The 18,340-nt window shown below is 45.3% G+C and overlaps 1 protein-coding gene across 1 annotated transcript in view; it reads left to right on the top strand.

Moving 5' to 3' along the window:
• The first annotated feature begins 16,169 nt into the window (after nucleotides 1–16,169).
• The window catches only part of Sptb (spectrin beta, erythrocytic), a 126,660-nt gene continuing 124,489 nt past the window's right edge, over nucleotides 16,170–18,340 (top strand). The window contains exon 1 of the mRNA XM_032907973.1: nucleotides 16,170–16,365. The gene's annotated coding sequence lies outside the window, so the exon portion shown is untranslated. The remainder of the gene's footprint in view (nucleotides 16,366–18,340) is intronic.

Here is an 18,340-nt window from a genome sequence, read left to right as displayed (position 1 = left end):
CTATCAGCATGAGTTCACTGGGTGGTGAACTTACTGTTTTTAAAAACCCTTAACTCTGAAATGTTTCATTTCTAAATAATAGAGTCAGATGTCACCTGAACAGTTTTCAGTGTATCGTGTGTAAGACACTGTACTGTGTAAGACTCTGGACTTGGTAACCAAGAATACATGTGTTAGATTCAGATGACTAATGGCCAGGCAGAGGAGGTACATAACTGTAAAAATACATATGTGTATTTTTACATTTTTAAAGAATTATTTACTTATTTTATGTATATAAGAACACTGTAGCTGTCTTTAGACACACCAGAAGAGGGCATCAGATCTCATTACAGATATTTTGTGAGCCACCGTGTGGTTCCTGGGAATTGAACTCAGGACCTCTGGAAGAGCAGTCAGTGCTCTTAACCACTGAGCCATCTCTCCAGCCCCATATGTGTATTTTTATCAAACCAACAAAAGCTGCCAGGTAACATACTCTGAATGGTAACTGCATGCTAAATGGACAGGGTGATCATATAACCTGGTTAGTCTTGTATGCTCCAAGTGGATGCGGGCTTTGGATTGATAGACTTGTGTCCTCTTCAACACTCAAACATGGTGGTCTAGGAGACATAGCATATGCTTATCATATGTATAATATTACGTTTAGAAATTTAGGGGGCAAGAGTAAATCTCCATGGTGAGGGTGCTGGCTTACAAAGCTTGTGGAACTTGAGTCAAGTTCCAAAGAAAGACTTAGGACGTAAGCTAGAAAAGAGACAGGAAAAAAATAAAAGAAAGAAAGAAGAAATGAGGAAGAGAAATATAACTTACCAGGAGATATTTAAAACATGGGTAAGGGCTGAGGGGGAAGGTTCAGTCAGTAAAGAGGTTGTTTGTAAGAATGAGGGTCTGAGTTTGACCCTCAGAACCCCCATGAGAACGTCAGATGCTATGGCACGTGCGTGTAATCCCAACACTGGAAAAGCAAGGTCAGGAGGATCCTTGGGGCTCACTGGCTGCCAGTTTAATCTAATTAGTGAACCTCATATCCACGAGAGACCCCTCCTTAAAGAAAGTCGATGGCATTTCTGAGAAGCATAGCATCCGAAGTTGCCCTCTGACTTCCAAACTTATGCATATACTTGTGCACATATTAGAGAGAAAAAAGAAGGTAGAAAAGAAAGAACACTGAAGAGGAGGAGGAGGAGGAGGAGGAGGAGGAGGAGGAGGAGGAGGAGGAGGAGGAGGAGGAGGAGGAGGAGGCATAGGTGACATTATGCGCTCCCCAAGTGTAACTCTAGGATTCTATGACTGTGGACTGTAAGGGCATGCTCTGTTGGGCCAGCAGTTGAAAATCACTAGCCAGGCAGTGGTGGCACACACCTTTGACCTCAGCACTCAGGAAGCAGAGGCAGGGGGATCTCTGAGTTGGAGGCCAGCCAACTCAGAGATCTACAGAATAAGTTCCAGGATATCCAGGGCTACATGGAGAAACCCTGTCTCAAATAAAACAAAAAATTGCAGAGGCCCACCCATGTCATGCCACATGGCAGAAATACCCAGAAGCCCACTTGCCTCATGGCCCACTTGCTGTGGGAGCCACTACAATGTGCAAGTGTGTGGTGGAGACGTGGGAGAGAAGGAGGAGAATGGTTTGTGCACTGTGAAGAGAGGCAGAGCGGGAGCCTCAGGGTGGAAAGTAACTGCCTGAACAGGAACCCGAGGCCATGGTGATGTCCTGGCTTATGTCTAGGTCTGTGGCCATGTAGGAGCTGGAGTCTATGTCAATGTCCCTGGCTCTTATTACTCAAAGGCCCTGCAGATGTCCTTAGTCTGGGCTGCTGCCAGAGACCATGTAGATGTCCAAATGCTGTGTAGAGCTGGCCCTGCCCCTCACTGGCTGTAGCACTCAGGGAAGCTGGCCCTGCCCCTCACCAACTATAGCACTCTTGAGAGTGGACATTATACCTCACTTGAGCAGCACAGTAAAGCTGACCCTGATGGCCTGGGCACACATGAAGGGGCCTGAGGGTGTTAGTGATGGAGAGCAGTTGAGTGGTGGATGGAAAGATGCCCTCTTACCTCCCCACCTTTGATAGGCAGGAACTGGCCCCAAGGGTTATAAGTGGGAGAGCTGACCCTGCCCCTCATGGGCTGCAGCACTCAGGAGAGCAGGCCCTATGCCTTGTCTGGGAAGCACAGTAGAAATGGTCCTGGTGGCATGTGATTGGGTAAGCTGGTATGATCGTGGGAAAGCTGGCCCTGCCCGTCATTGGCTGCTGCATTGGGTGAGCTAACCAGGATGGTGCTAGTGAGCTCTCCCTAGTGGTGTGGGTGCAGGAGGACTGGTGGGCTGAAGAACTTAACTACTCAACTACCAAATGTTTTTATTATGTAAGATTTATTTTTATTTTAGGTATGAGTGTTTTGCCTTCAGTGCATGTAAATGTGCCTCATGGGTGTAGTACCCCAGGGAGACATCAGATCCTCTGGAACTGGAACTGTAGATAGCTGTGAGTCAAAAACTGGGTGTTGAGAACTAAACCTACAGGGGTCCCCTGCAAGAGCATCCAAGGCCCTTGCTCTTAACTGAGGAACCACCTCTCTACCCCAAATAATTTTATTTTTATTTTCTACTTTATTTGGTTTGGTTTTGAGACACAGTCTCACTTTGTAGACCTGGCTGGCCTAGGACTCATTATGTAGACCAGGCTACCTCAAACACACAGAGATCCACCTGCCTCTCCCTCCTGTTTGCTAAGGTTAGGTATCACCATGCCAGGATCACTTTTATTTTCATGTTAGTATCAGTTTCCTTTTTAAGGCTACAAGAATGTTATGTGCTAACGCCCACTACAGTGGCACATTGCTGTAATCCAGTACCTGGCAAGTAGCAGAGGGAGATTTTGAGTTCGAAACTAGCCTGGACTACATAGCAAGACGAAACCAAACACACAAACAATCAACCAACCACACAAACAAACAGAAAAGTGTTATGTGCTCGCTACAAGTGTCAATGGGCAGACTCTTTTCACCATTTCACCTTAGCTTATTGACAGCTCTATTCACAGATTTTGGGGACACTAATGGTTATATTAACATATGTTTACAGCAACGTGAATAAGTTCATGGATGGGCTATTTCATCAGTCAAGTGTTTTTGAGTGGCAAACACGGTTGTGCAGCTACATGTAAGATTATATATTTAAGTATAAATATCCATTCCTCCCTCCCCCAGGGAGAGAGAGTTCCTAGCTTTCATCAGGTGCTCATGGTGGCCATCGCCCAGATCATTAATTTTTCATTTTTAAAGACAGGGTCTCGGGCTAGAGAGATAGCTCAGTGGTAAGAGCACTGACTGCTTTTCCAGAGGTCCTGAGTTCAATTCCCAGGAGCCACATTGTAGTTCACAACCGTCTGTAATGGAATTGATGCCCTCTTCTGGTGTGTCTGAAGACAGTGACTGTGGACTCACATATATAAAATAAATAAATCTTAAAAAAAAAAAACCACAAAAAGACAGAGTCTCATAGCCCAACCTGGCCTTAATCTAATGGCAACCCTACTCTTGCCAAAGTCATGTGACTCCAGAGTGAACCACCAGGCCTGGCAGTTCTCGTGGAGTCCATAAATACATCTATGGAGGTGTTTCCACTCTGTTCTTACTGACTACTTGGAAAGGAACCTATAAAAGCCTCAATAATTGTTCCCCAACAGGATCGGCCACCGATGGAATCTTTCAAGCAAGTTTCTGATGCTGTTTCCAAGACGTTACCGCTGTTCCACTCATGTGAAGTCTTGTTCGCTGGACAGAATGGCATCCTGTAACTGCAGACAGGGCTGTATAAAGGCCTAACCCTCTGCCCCCCTCCATCCCTTCCTACCTTCTTCCCTTTAGCATTGAGAGCCTCTACTGGTTGCACAGGAGGTTTCGACCCAGGATCTTAGTGTCCAAACAAACCCTTCTGTCTCTCACCAAGACTCTGGTGGTTCCCACATTGTGAACTTAGGAAGAATTACATGGCTTCTGGTGGGACAAATCTCAGACCCTGGACCCATCCATCAGCTTTGGAAGTAAACTTTAGGAAAAGAGAGTGAGAGGCAAATGTCTAAGTTATCATCAGAAATCTCCTTTTTTGGTTAGCTTTCTGCAGTATTGCTCTCTTCCTCCCCTTGATGATTATTAATGATTTTTCTATATCTTTTTCTCTCATTTTCCCTTTGGAGTTCAGTCCTCCCTAGTGCCTTAATTTAGTTAATGTTCTAATTAGTGCAAATTCCACTCCAGCAGATTTCCTGAGCTTTTACATCAGTGCTTTTTCCATATGATGAACTCCATTAGCAAGACTCTGAATGTTCAAGACAAAGGAAGCAGTAATTTAATGCAATGGGCGCTACCTCATTTGCCCCATCTTTTTTGTTCAGCTTTCTTGGGTACCATGGAGCCTCCTCAGCAGGTAATTTCATCAGCAAAGCACTGGGGTGCTGACACGAGGCTGATGCCTAGATAGACTCATCTTCCAGTAAGTTCCACATATCATCACTGTACATAAAAAAAAAAAAGACTTTTATACCAGGGAAAATATCATCCCTTAGGAGGAAAAGTAACGCCAATTTGCCAGTAGTGATTTGATTTGTCCTGATGTTCTTATCTTTTACTCAAATCTTCAAAATGTAACTAGACATGATTAGGTGTGTAGTATAATCTAGACTATGGAATGGAAAAGCTAAGTGAGCCACCACAGATTATTGGACTTGACTATTTGGTTTTTCAAGGCAGGGTTTCTTTATGTGTCCCTGGCTGTCCTGGAACTCACTCTCTAGTCCAGACTGTCCTCAAACTCAGAGATTTGCCTGTCTCTGCATCCTAAGTGCTGGGACTAAAGTCATGTGCCCCCACTGCCTGACATCATCTCACCTGACACTTTTTAAAAATTTACTTCTTCATTACATATAAGTACACTGTCACTCTCTTCAGACACACCAGAAAAGGGCATGGGATCTCATTATGGATGGTTGTAAGCCACCATATGGTTGCTGGGATTTGAACTCAGGACTTTTAGGAAGAACAGTCAGTGCTCTTAACCACTGAGCCATCTCTCCAGCCCTGACCTGACATTTTTAAGCAGTGGTTCTTAGCCTTGACTGCACATTGGAGCCAGGTGGAGGGCTTCCAAACACTTGATATTTGGGTCTTAGCACCATAGATTCTAATGTAACTGGTGTGGGGTTCAACACAGGCAGAGGGAGACTTTACAAAGCTAATATAACTGTAGTAGGTTAGGGATTACCACTCTAAACATGGGCAGCCTCTGTGAACAGCATCATAATACTGTCAGGAGACAGTAGAGGGCAGAGTTGACTTAAATTTATGTAGAGATAAATTGTCCTTGATAGGACAGAGCAACTAATAATAAAGTAATTGTAACATTGTGTTGTGTGGTTGTCTTTTTGTCACAAATCTTTCCTCCATGACTAAAGCCAAGTTACTTTGTATATACAAAAATTTACTGAGGCCTCTTGGTGGCAGCTGGTGCATAAGGTCATTCATTGTATGTTACATATTGTATAACATATATAAAACATTGTATAACTTCTGAGAGTGCAGGGCAACAGTTAATGATTATGCTAGAACAACAGGGGCAAACCAGGATTGTCTTAGGCAAGGGGACATATGATCACCTGTGGTTACTGTAATATGGCTTTGCTAAGTAAACTGGAATAAATGAAACTGACTACATAGTTGTGTTGACTATTAAACTCCCCAGTATTATTTCTATGTGTCCCCATTTTTCATTGTTCACCATCACAGCATACATTATGAACCATAGAGAGGACATTGAAGACAGTTGTCTGTTTGAGACGAAGTTTCTCTGTGTAGCCCTGACTGTCTTGAAACTCACTCTGTAGATCAGGCTGACCTGGAACTCAGAGATCTGCCTGTCTCTGCCTCCCACGTGCTGCGATTCAAGTCCTGTACCACCACTGCCTCATATTAGGAGAGATTTTTAAGTGTTAGACATGACACAAGCCAGCTGAGAAAGCTGGTTCAGGATTTCACTTGTAAGTAAAAGGTAAGAGTTGTCCTTAAAGGCCTTTCAGAGAGCAGGATGAAGCACACAGACAGTAAATCAGTAAAGGTACCGCCCCAACATATTGGCTGTCTTTGACTTTACTGACTCTTTCTGTCCTGTTGTGATTAGTACTTAGTACACAGTGCCAGCTAATTTCCTGACTGACTGACTGACTGACTGACTGACTGACTGACTGACTCTTAGAAATTCTCCTTGGAGGCATAGTTACTCTGTGTAGCTGATGCTCCCCCAGATGAATGAAGCGATTTTTTTCAGATACAGAAGGCATGGTGCAACTGGTGAACAGCAAACACTGTAGAACAAGTAATTGAAGTCAGCCACAAAGTATCCCTCATAGCCCATCGGCAGCTTAGCCACAGACCTTTCATCCCTCAGAGAGTCTCCTACAGGGCGTTACGAGCAGGTGTCCCACTCTTTGAATGACAGCTACAGGAGGGGCTATATTTAACTAAGTCCCTGACAGAATTTGTGTGTGTGCCTGCGTAGGGTGGCTTTTCACCAATTCATCTTATTTTGGGGGGAAGGTTCTTTCCACTGTTTTGTATGTAGAAAGCTTGATATTCCTTTGTCAACTTTTCCTGTGTGAATTTCAGATTGGCTTGATCTACGTAGCCTCCAATAATTAGTTCTGCCTGTTCATTTTTTTTTCTTAAGATTTATTTAATGTAGGGGTTGGGGATTTAGCTCAGTGGTAGAGCACTTGCCTAGCAAGCTCAAGGCCCTGGGTTCGGTCCCCAGCTCCGAAAAAAAAAGAAAAAAGAAAAAAAAAAGATTTATTTAATGTATATGAGTACACCATAGTTGTCTGTCTTTGACTTATACTGACGCACCAGAAGAGGGCATCGGATCCCATTACAGATGGTTGTGAGCCACCATGTGGTTGCTGGGATTTGAACTCAGGACCTCTGGAAGAGCAATCAGTGCTCTTAACCGCTGAGCCATCTCTCCAGCCCCTGCCTGCTCATTTTTATTTGAGTGGCAAGTGTAATCAACAAGATTGATTGGAGCAGGAAGTGGTGGTGAACACAAGTCTATAGTCCTAGCACTTGGGAATTGGAGGCAGAAGGATTAGGAATTGTCTTAGTTAGGGTTTCTATTGCTCAAGTAAACACCAAAGCGACGTGAGGAGGGAAGGATTTATTCGGCTTACATTTCCACAGCATAGTTCATCTTCAAAAGGAAGTCAGGACAGGAACTCAAGCAGGGCAGGAACCTGGAGGCAGGCGCTGATACAGAGGCTATAGGGCAGTGCTACTTACTGGCTTGCTCCCTGTGCCTTGCTCAGCCTGCTTGCTTTTTTTTTTTTTTTTTTTTTTTTTTTTTTTTTCTTTTTCTTTTTTTTCGAGCTGGGACTGAACCCCAGGCAAGCGCCTACCACTGAGCCAAATCCCCAGCCCCTCAGCCTGCTTTCTTATATTTTTTTGTGAGCCTAGCCTTTAACAGCTGAGCCATCTCTCCAGCCCTCAGCCTGCTTTCTTATAGAACCCAGGGTGCTTCTTCGGATGGCACCCACAATGGGATGGGTCCTCTCCCATCAATCACTGGTTAAGAAAATGCCTTTAGGGGTTGGGGATTTAGCTCAGTGGTAGAGCGCTTGCTTAGAAAGCAAAAGGCCCTGGGTTCGGTCCCCAGACTCCGAAAAAAAAAAAAAAAAAACCAAAAAAGAAAATGCCTTACAGGTTCGCCTATAGTCTGATCTTATGAAGGCATTTTCTCAGCTAAGGTTCTCCCCTTTCCAGTGACTCTAGATAGGTAAAGTTGCCATAAAATTAGCCAGCACAGGAATTCAAGGTCAACGTTTACTACATAGTGAGCTTGAGGCTAGCCTGGACTACTTAAGAGTGTCTCAGAAAACAAAACAAACTAAGGAAACTCTCGAGGAACTTTAGGAAACATAAACATTAAAGCCTGGTAGTAAAGAAAACAGGATTCTAAAGATCAGTCCTGCCTTTACATAGTTAGGATTGGTTCTTTCTGTAGCCTCAGACTGGTTCTTAGGAGCAGTGTCATAGCTTGACAGCTCTTAGTGCAAGGGATAGACTGGTGAGGGATGGACATGGGTCAAGCCACTCCACTTCCCACCTGGTTGGTGATATCCCCAGCTGGGAGAATAGGTAGGCTGGGCAGCTTTGTGTAACAGAAGAGAGTTTTTCCCCTTTGTAGCATGTACTTATTGTCTGAGTTACAGCGGAAAATGCTCGGACACTGCTTTTACAAGCTCACCAATACTTTGTTCTTGCCTAGCTTTCCAGAAAAACTTGTTTTCAAGGAAGTTTCTAATATACTTTGCTTAGTTTTTACTATATTCTTCCCAAATTGGAAATATCTGTCGGTTATTACAAAATAGTCTATGCTTATTCAATAAACACTATAGAAAAAAAGAAGGAAATAATAATTACTCTAAACCTGTCATATAGAAATAAATTGATTTTTAGCAGTGTTCTTATTGATATAAAATATTTAATTTCTGGTTTTAAATTTCTATTTATTTTATTTTTTTCAAGACAAGGTTTCTCTGTACACAGGACTACAGTCCTGGCTCTCCTAGAACTCGTTTTGTAGACCAGGCTGGCCTCAAACTCACAGAGATCTACCTGCCTCTGCTTCTGACACCTGGGTTCTTGGGTTAAAAGCATACACCACCACTGCCAGGTTATTTACACACACACACACACACACACACACACACACACACACACACACACACACAGAGCTGGGAGTTGTGGCTCATGTCTTTAATTCTAACATTTGGGAGACAGAGGCAAGCAGATCTCTATGGGTTCAAGGCCAGCCTGGTCTTGAAAAAAAAAAAGATGCTATTTAATGTACATGTGCTTGAGTGTGTGTGTGTGTGTGCTTGTATGTGTGTGTGTGCTTGTATGTGTGTGTGTGCTTGTGTGTGTGTGTGTGTGTTGTGTGTGTGCTTGTGTGTGTGTGTGTGTGTGTGTGTGTGTGTGTGTGTGTGTGTGTGTGTGTGTGTGTGTGTGTGCTTGTGTGTGTGTGTGCTTGTGTGTGTGCTTGTGTGTGTGCTTGTGTGTGTGTGTGTGTGCTTGTATGTGTGTGTGTGTGTGTGTGTGTGTGTATACAAGTGTATGCACACATGTACATGGAAGCCATATCAGAGGATGTTGAATCCTTTGGAGCTGGCATTACAGGCACGTGAGTTGTGGCACATGGGTGCTGAATCCAAACACTGATCCTCATGACTGAGTAGCAAGCGTTCTTTACCAATAGGGCATCTCGCAGCTCCCACTTGGAGCCCTTTTTAAAAAAAGTTAATAACAAATCATGACATTTCCCTTTTCTAGGAATTATAGACCTATACCCTTGCTTAAATGAACAATTTTTTTTGCATGTGTACATGTACCATAATTGGTTTTAAAAGGAACTTCTGTGGACCAATTAAATTTAGTAGAGTTCATCGTTGCAAAACAAAACAAAATTGATCCACAAATCAGGCAGCTGTAAGGACCAAAGAAGGGTCTGAGAATCCCAGCTCCTGCTGTTAGCCAGTAGGTAAAGAGAAAAGGACCTACGGCACAGAAAACAACTGGCTACAGGAAAGTCCATCAGCCAGACACCGGCTTAGTTTAACTGATTTTTCAAGACTTCCTGGAACCAACCAAAGCTGTTCTGTGGTTCAACTCTGTTGGTTAGAATGTTGGACCCAGTGAAGCACCTACTCCAAGATTACAGGCTCCCACACACTGTGTCTAACATCATTTAAACCAATTAAAAAAGAATGTATTTCTTATTTCATGTGTATTGGTATTTTGCCCACACATATGTCTATGTGAGGATGCTCCTGGCACTGGAGTTACAGACGGTGGTTACTGGGAATTGAACTCAGAACCTCTGGAAGAACAGCCAATGCTCTTAACCGCTGAGCCATCTCTCCAGCCCCCATTTTAACAAATTTTAATCTCGATTTTAAAAAAAAACTTCTATTTTTGAAGAATATTGACATCGCATATACTTTTTCACTATTATCAATATATTTATGGTAAACATTTCATAAATCTGTTGTTTTTTTTGAGACAGCCTTTCTCTGTGCAGCCCTAGCTGTCCTGGAACTCACTGTGTACACTAGGTCGGCCTCGAATTCACGGAGATCTGCCTGCTTCTGCCTCCTGAATGCTGGGATTAAAGGTGTGACCCACCGTCACTTTGTTTTATAAATCCTTAACATATGTGTAAACTATTGAAAGCTCGATCAAGCTGGGAGACTCTTCCAAGTCTAGGTAGTTCAGTGTCATTATTTTGTGCCTGAGAAATTGAGGCATTGAGAGTCAAGGGGAGGCAGAATCTTCTGAGTCTCCATCTATGGATCTTTCCGTCCTACTCTGACGCTGACTATAAAATGCTATTAAATCAGTTACACTGCACTTTTCTTTCTTATTCCTACACCCAAATGCTGTATTTTAAAAGCTAACTCCTGCCCAAGGTCATTTGCCTCTGAAGGTTTGTTTTTATTTATGGAATAAGGAATTATAGTCTTTGGGATGTTAGCAGGAGATCTATCAAGCGCCTGAAGCCCTAAGAGGCAAACATTGACTTACTTCTGGCAGCACTTGGTGCCGGTGAAGCGCAGTCAAGAAGATAGGCAGGGACTGGTTAGGGGTGGCAGTTAGATGTTTAGTTACAGCTGGAAATCCCATTCCAAGAGAAGGGTCTATAGCTTTCAATTGGTTTGTCCGAAAGGCACAGCACTGGATGCTGGATGAAGCCTATTTGGAGAATTCTCATGATGGTGGGGAAAGGGTAAGCAGCAGAATTGTCACCGTGCACGTGCTTAGCATGATTTGCGACTAAATTCTTTTTTTAAAAAAGATTTATTTATTTTATGTACATTGCTGCTGTCTTTGGACACAGCAGAAGAGGGCATCGGATCCCATTTCAAATGGTTGTGAACCACCACGTGGTTGCTGGGAATTGAACTCAGGACCTTTGGAAGACCAGTGCTCTTAACCACTGAGTCATCTCTCCAGCCCCCAGAGCTATAAATTCCTGAATGAGTTCAAGTATGAGACTATAATAAGAAGCCTGTTAATTTAAGACTCAAAGCCACATGTGACTCAACATCTCTAATTCTAGCACATTGGGAGCCGAGGCAGGAGGACTGCTGTGAGTTCCAGGTCAGTCTGGCAGTTTGGAATACAGAGTGAGACACTGTCTCAAAAACCAAACCGAAACAAACCAACCAAAGAAACAAACAAAAAACCAAAATGTGTTACCACTTCCTGAAGGAACGGCTCTAATAAGCTTGAGATTTGGAGTTTGTGCTGTCTTTGGGAAGTTACTTAAATTCTGAGATTCTTGACCCAGCCAGCAGTGAGGATAATCATAGTAATTTTCTCCATGAAATAAAGTGAAAACATTTGACAGAAAGAAAATGATAATGTTTTAAAACATAGAACTTGCCAAAGAAAATGAAGAAAGAAGTCAGGTGTTCTAGCAAGAACCAATTATATTCCGTATGTATTCTATAAAACACATCATGTTTAAGCTGAATTATAGTTTCTTGTAGACTTCAAAACATTGAAGAGGCATTTAAACAAGCTGAGCAGCTGTAGAAATAACCCACAGAATAGAGAGTGAAATTAATTTGCAGAGGTAATGGGGCTTTTTATTGCTGAATCTTTCCAAACTTTATTGAAAATTTCCCAAAGGTCTTGGTTAATATTATGAAAAGAAATACTGTGATTTTGGTAACTGCTTGCTTGCAAACAAAACAATTAACAAGACCATTTAAGTTGGCAACAATTATCACATACACAGGAAATTGTTTAATTAGTTGAATTGTTAAAATGGTATCTTGTCATTCGTTATAATAAACTCAGTTGCGATTTCTTTAAATTTATTTATTTTATGCATACAGGTGTTTTTGCCTCTATGAATGACCATACGCATGCCTGCTGCCCTCAGAGATAAGAAGGCATTGCATCCTCAGAATGAAAGCGAACCACCATGCTGGTACAAGGAATCAGGCCTGGGTCCTCTCACCTACTGGGCCATCTGTCTAGCCATCTCAAAGTCAATTTGTAAATCAAAATTCTCCTCGTGGTCTGAGTTCCTGTCTGATGAATATTAATAAAGGATGGGAACATAAGTTTTGGGCTCAGGTACTCCTAATGTCCTATAGAATATCTTCTCTGGAAGACTTGAGACAGAGTTGCTGTCAAAGCACTAACTCATTCCTTACAATGCATTTGGTCTACATTTCCTGTGATCTTAATCTTGTGTGCTCAAGACCTAGGCATACTGAAGCTTGGGGACTGGAATGGGGTTTCTATCTGAGGACCCTGACTGAAGATGGTACTGAGAGAGTGGAGCAGTAAGAGTCAAACCCACCCGAACCATGAGTGTTTGCTTTACCTTGTTATCCACGAGACATGGGAAGAGGAAAGATCCAGGAGTGAGCTGGGAGGTAGAAAGGTCTCCTTAATTAACTAGCCCTGTTCTCCCCGACAGACACTAAGTTAGGCGTGACGCGCAGCGGCGGTAGTGCAGGACCCGGAAAAATTCAGCCGCAGTATTGTCAATTATATCTCAGAGACTCTGAATACATTCAGACGAGCTTATTCGAACATATTTAAAATGTAAGCCTCCTGTAAAAAATTACATATAATGTAATAAGCCAGCGGGGGTGGGGGTGGGTGGACCTCTCTGGTTGGTCTCCAAGATTGCAGCCTCTTTTAATTCCTGGTTTGTTCATTTATTCACTATTGTATCTTTACTAAGCTTGCCTCGTGTGCCAATACCATGCTAAGTGCTTAACACTGGATCCTGAGAGAAATGGGAAGCCATGGGTGATTTAATGTAACCAAGTGGCATAATCAGATTTCCTTCTTAGAGTAGAATTTGGCTGCTACATGGAGAAAGAATTGAAGGAGAAGGAAATGGGAGAATGGGGAAACAAAAGACTACAGGCAACCTGGAGTCCGAGGCATCTGAAGGCAAAGGCTTCCCCAGTGCTCAGCACCTCTTGATTTCAGAGGTGTACTCTAGGAATTAGCCTTATTGCTTCTTTCTTGTCTTAGCAAGCTGAGAAGGAAGTGGCACCCTTAGGTAATCCCAGACATGGGGAGGAAAATTCGGCTTGGTGTCCTAAAATATAGCTCAGTTGCAGGGCATAGTACATGTCAGTACCGTGAGTCCTCGATTCTCTCATTATCACGTCCAAGGATTTGAACTGGTCAGGTTTAGCTTTGCATTTGCTTTGAGTATCTTTCTAATACATATGTTCATGTTTAATTCAAAGTGGTTTACTTAAATAACTTTGGCTTTGTGGGTCAATAAAAATAGCGTATTTGGGCAGCACAAATCAGCCTTAAAGGGTTGGGGGAAGGTACAGAATTGGGGGGCTTAGGGAAAGGGGGGTAGATCTGAGAAGAGCTGAGGAGGGTTGAACATGATCCAGACATGTAAGGAATTTCCAAGGAGAGTGTGTGTGTGTGTGTGTATGTGTGTGTGTGTGTGTGTGTGTGTGTGTGTGTGAGAGAGAGAGAGAGAGAGAGAGAGAGAGAGAGAGAGAGAGAGAGAAGCAAACATTCCCCTGTAGTTAGTCACCTCTAGTGTCCTTACTTACTTACAGCCCCTTGGCCTCACCTATTGATTTCAGTTAGAGCTGGGTACTCAGTCTCTGAAGGCTTCCTCCCATACCTTGGCTTACAGCATCTATTATAGTCTTAAGTGCACGCTTTCCCTTCTGGTCCCAGAACTCTTCCAAAGCTGCAGATCAACTAGGGAAGCTTGGAAGTACAAGGTATCAACATGGGCAGACAGTCCATCGACCAATAACTGCAAAGGTTCATCTTTCTCTCCTGTAGGGAACCCTCAAAGATACTGTGTAATCTTCTAAGAAGGTCCCTGAAGACTCTTCCTCTCAATAATGACCTTGATAGTGAAGCTTTCTATCAGCGTTCCCCCTCCCCCACATGCACATGGTCCCCAATTTCTCATTCCTGTGCTTGTTGTACAATGCCCTTTCTCTGTGTACTTCTAAACTTCCTCTCTCACTGGGCTCTGATTTATCATTTCACTGTAACTCTATTAGCTGGGAAGCATTTGGGGATGTTGTCAGGATAACAGGATCTGCAGCAAATGAGGTTGTATTGAATTATTTATCGTTCAGCTAAAGTGGAGCTAGCCACTGTAGATGAGGGCTGGTTTGTAAAATCTCGGGGTAATCTGTCTGTCGCTTTGGAGCTCTCGTTGTCATATTAATTTTTTTCTTGTGGTGGAAAATTATAAATTAGAATGCTCCAAAGGAAAATACGCGTGCAACCATTCAGTTCAGAGCCACAGCCTATAGCTAAGAATTATCTTTTTCCTGTAATATATAATTATGTAGCTGCAAAGCTGCAATTCTGGGATTCATGAATTTATTTAATAAGTTTATTCACACACGGTTTAAAAAATATAAATACATAATTCCACACACCCCTCTTTCAAAAATAGATCAAGCATTTCAACTTGTGATATGTAAGTCTGAGCTTTTGAAGTTGGCCTGTTTTTTTTTTTTTTTTTTTTTTTTTGCCAGGAATTGGTTCTTAAAAAGACAATTTTTAACTCAACAATAAGCAAAAGCAAATGGTTTGGGGGTGGTGGATGATGTTGGGGAGCCTCAGAGCGTTTGGAGTGCTCCTATAAAGATTTGCCAGATACCATCCAATGGTCTGGGGAGGGGAGGGGAATCGCTGCTAACCTCTGGGATACCCAGGGCCAGTGCGTCATCTTCCTTGTAATACTGGTGGCATTTGGGAAACTGGCATGTAATAAGAGCTCAGGCAAAAGGAGAGGGGAGAGTTCTATGGCTTTTTAATACCTGTGGATTTTGTCCCAATTAGATTTCTTACTGTTCAAATACCTACTCTCAAAAGAAGTGCGACGACAGCAGTACCTTTAATACACAGACTAAGTTTGAACATCTGGCAATTGAACACCCTTTGCTCATGAATCCTAGAAAACAGCGTTAATTATACACTCAAGCAAACAACTCAGGAGAAAGGCTGTTTCCTGTTAAGACTTCCAGGGAGCATCAAAGTTAAAACTCCCTTCTGCATCTATGCTCTTTTTAATCCACTGCTGTCTCCATTACACCTGCGATTACCCGGGTTGATGGTCTGTGAGCGATCATCCCAGGCACAGCGTGTGGAGGACCCCCCCCCACCCCGAATAAAAATAAAACGAGGAAGGGCACGCAGCAAACCTTACTGAGCAATGACCTTGTACCGTTGAAAAGTCAAGAAAATAGGCTGCCCTGCAAGCCGCCCATGTTCATCGGTGTCACCCTCCTTAGTCGCAGATGCCTTACTAGACACCCTTGGTTCTAGCTTCTACTCTGGCCTGCTGTACCCCACTCCACTAAAGCTTGCAGTGAGAATGCCGGGCTCCCAAGAAGGTGCAGGTGGGCTGGTGTGCCCGCTTGCCTGTTGATTATGGCCCCTGCAACCTACAACTATAGGCTGCGCGCCACCAACCAGCACAGCCGGGTTCTCCCGGACAGTACCCTGCTTGAAAGCTGGAGCCGCGGCCTCCAGCCCGCAGGCTGGGGGCGGGGGCCTCGGCCCAGTGCCCACCCCCTGCGCTCCCAGCGTCTGCTCCTACTACCAGCCGGTTGTAGCCGGCCAGGAGCACGCTTTCTAACGTAACCCGCCCGCGGGAACAATCTGTCCCTTCCAGCCTATCTCTGGAGGGGCGCAACAGCCGGGCGCCCTCCTCAACCACCCTACGGCCTAAACGGGTCTTTAGATGTATTTTCAAAACCAGATCATAGTCTGAGGGGACGCAAGGCGGGAAAGGCTGGGAGGACTCCTTTTCGCCGCCAGGCTTGCAGCTCCGGACACACGAATTAGGCCGGAGCTGCAGAGTCGAGTCCTCTTCCCGAGGCAAGGGGCTCGGGGTGTGCGGGATCAGGGGAGGTGAGAGAGGACCCTGGCGCCCCAGGTCCCGGCGGCGGCGGCGCTAGCGGCGAGGCAGGTGCCCCCGGGCGCGCAGTCTGATTGGCAGGTGCAGGAGTGGGTGGGGAAGGCGGGCCTGGCGCTGCGGGAGGCTGCGGCCCCGCCTCCCCGCCCCCGCCGCGGGACTATCTGGTCCCGGCAGCAGCGATGTCCCCCGGCAGGAATGTCCCTCCTCAGATAATGTTATTTATATCTCTGGGCGGGTCCGTGGCTCCGCAGCACCAGGCGCCCGGCGGCCGCTGTGCCAGGAGCCCCGTGCTGCCCTCCTCCCCCTGCGCCGCCGCCCCCGGGCTCGGGGTGGCCGCCGCTTCAGCCCCAGCGCAGGTGAGTCCCCGAGGGCCGCGCAGCGGGAGGGAGCTGGGTGCCTGGGAGCCAGCGCTGGGGAGCGCGGGGCCCAGGGGGCGGGTGACGCGACAGCCCGGTGGCCCCGGGTGCCTAGCATGGGGCGGAAGGGGTGCGGAGCCCGGGAGGCCCTGGCGGCTGCGGCAGTCGTCACCCCGGGACGCGGGAACCCGCGTGGGTTTCGCAGGCGCTGGGCGAGCAGGGCGCTAGCTTTGGGAAGCTAGCTAGTAGAGTGTCGCCCTGGGGCACGGGGAGTGGGTTTGGGGTGTGTGTGTTCCTGGCCGCCTCCCCCTGGACCCTCGCCTGGGAGTAACGTGTGTGTGTGTGGGGGTTGCTTTTGGTCGGTCTGAGGACTGTCTGCTTGTACCTCTTGCTGCCTGGCTTCTCAACCCCCCGGGCGTGTCGGATCCTCTTCTGGAACTTGGCTAGCGCGCTCCAGGGCTGCCCTGTGCCAAGGCTGGGAGGACAGTTCAGGGCAGCAGAGGGGGCCGGGCCTCAGGATGCCAGGCAGGACGTGCAGAGTGGCCCAGTGTAGACTGAGAAGGGAAAGATCAAGTGTCCCAGAACTATTCTTCAAGGACCCCCACCCATCCCGCTTTGAGTTCTTATTCTACAAAGCCCACTCTACTCTTACCTTCGTGCCAGGTCCAGCAACTTGGCCCTAAAGAAATAGCAGAAAATGGAAGAAACAAGAGCTCTAACACAATCCTCAAGTCCCACCAACTTACCCAGACCTTCCCAAAGGGGAAATAGCTATGAAGCTTGAGTACATTTCCGTGACAACAAGCCTTAGGTAGGGCCTTGATTTATAGTCTATTAATATCCAAACCACTGTTTTCAGTGAGCAATTAGAGGTGCTAGAGTTAATAACACCCTTAACTCACTGAAGGGATATGGAAAGAAGCCATTGTTTTAGATGCATCCGGCCGGGTGGGATGGGATTATATAGCGATGGTGTCTTTAACTAAGAACTTCAGTGACGAGAGAGGATCCGGCTGTCACCTCCACGCTATGAGGCAGCCACGCAAAACCCCTGCCTGTGCAATGGATGTATATAGTTCAGTTTCCAAGGGAGGTGATTCAGATAGCTCCTGAATGAGAGGAGCCTTCAGGGGAAAAGAAAACCGAGGCACATTTAAGATGTTCTCTTAGGCTAGCTTCACAGGTCACTCAGAATTGTAATCTAGAATTCCCTTTTTAACTGCTCTATGACCATGGCCCAGGGTGGTCATCTCCTGTTCCAGGATCAGACTTCATATGCTTTTCCAATGAGCCCTGCTTTCCAGAATGTTATGGGAAACTCTTACAAGTACAAACTGTTTGTTAATTGTGTACTGAATGCCCACCACCCGAGGCTTGGGGACTAGCTAACAAAAGGAACAGTAAACTTAGAACAGAGGAGAGCCCACCAACCTTGAGATGAGACCAGCCGTTTATACTGTTATCAAATTCTAGCCTTGACTAAAGCACAGTTGAAAGGAGAGGCACCCTTTGCTAGTGCGCCTCCCTTTATCAGTGGCCCGGTGGTAGTGGCTGGGGATGAGCCAGTCCTGTTAATCTTGAGTTCTCTGAAGACATAGAGTCCACTTAAGGAATTGAAAGCACCCAAAAACTCCCAGGCATTCAGGCTGGGCCTTGCAGCACAGGCATATCAGGTTTTCCCCAGCGACTTGCCCGGTGGAGAGCTGGGATGCCACTTTTTGCTCTGGCCCTTGCTTCGTCTTAAGTGTTCTGAAGGTGTCCGGTGGAACCAACACACCTGTTGGATCGTTTGCTTGGGGGTAAAGGGAATATAAGGGCATCCCAGGGGGCTGACTCCCGCCTGCAGTCATGCTCGACAAAATAAATATGGCTATTTTTGGCAAACTAGGTGCGAGCAAAAGCTTTGAACTAATGTCAGTCTGCCACAATTTTGGAAAAGTAGTAGGTTTTTGATAAATAAAAAGAACAAGAGCTT

This window comes from Rattus rattus, chromosome 7 (assembly GCF_011064425.1).
Source record: "Rattus rattus isolate New Zealand chromosome 7, Rrattus_CSIRO_v1, whole genome shotgun sequence".
Lineage (NCBI taxonomy): Eukaryota > Metazoa > Chordata > Mammalia > Rodentia > Muridae > Rattus > Rattus rattus.
Note: the sequence above shows the minus strand (reverse complement) of the source record. Positions and strands in the feature narration are given on the sequence as shown.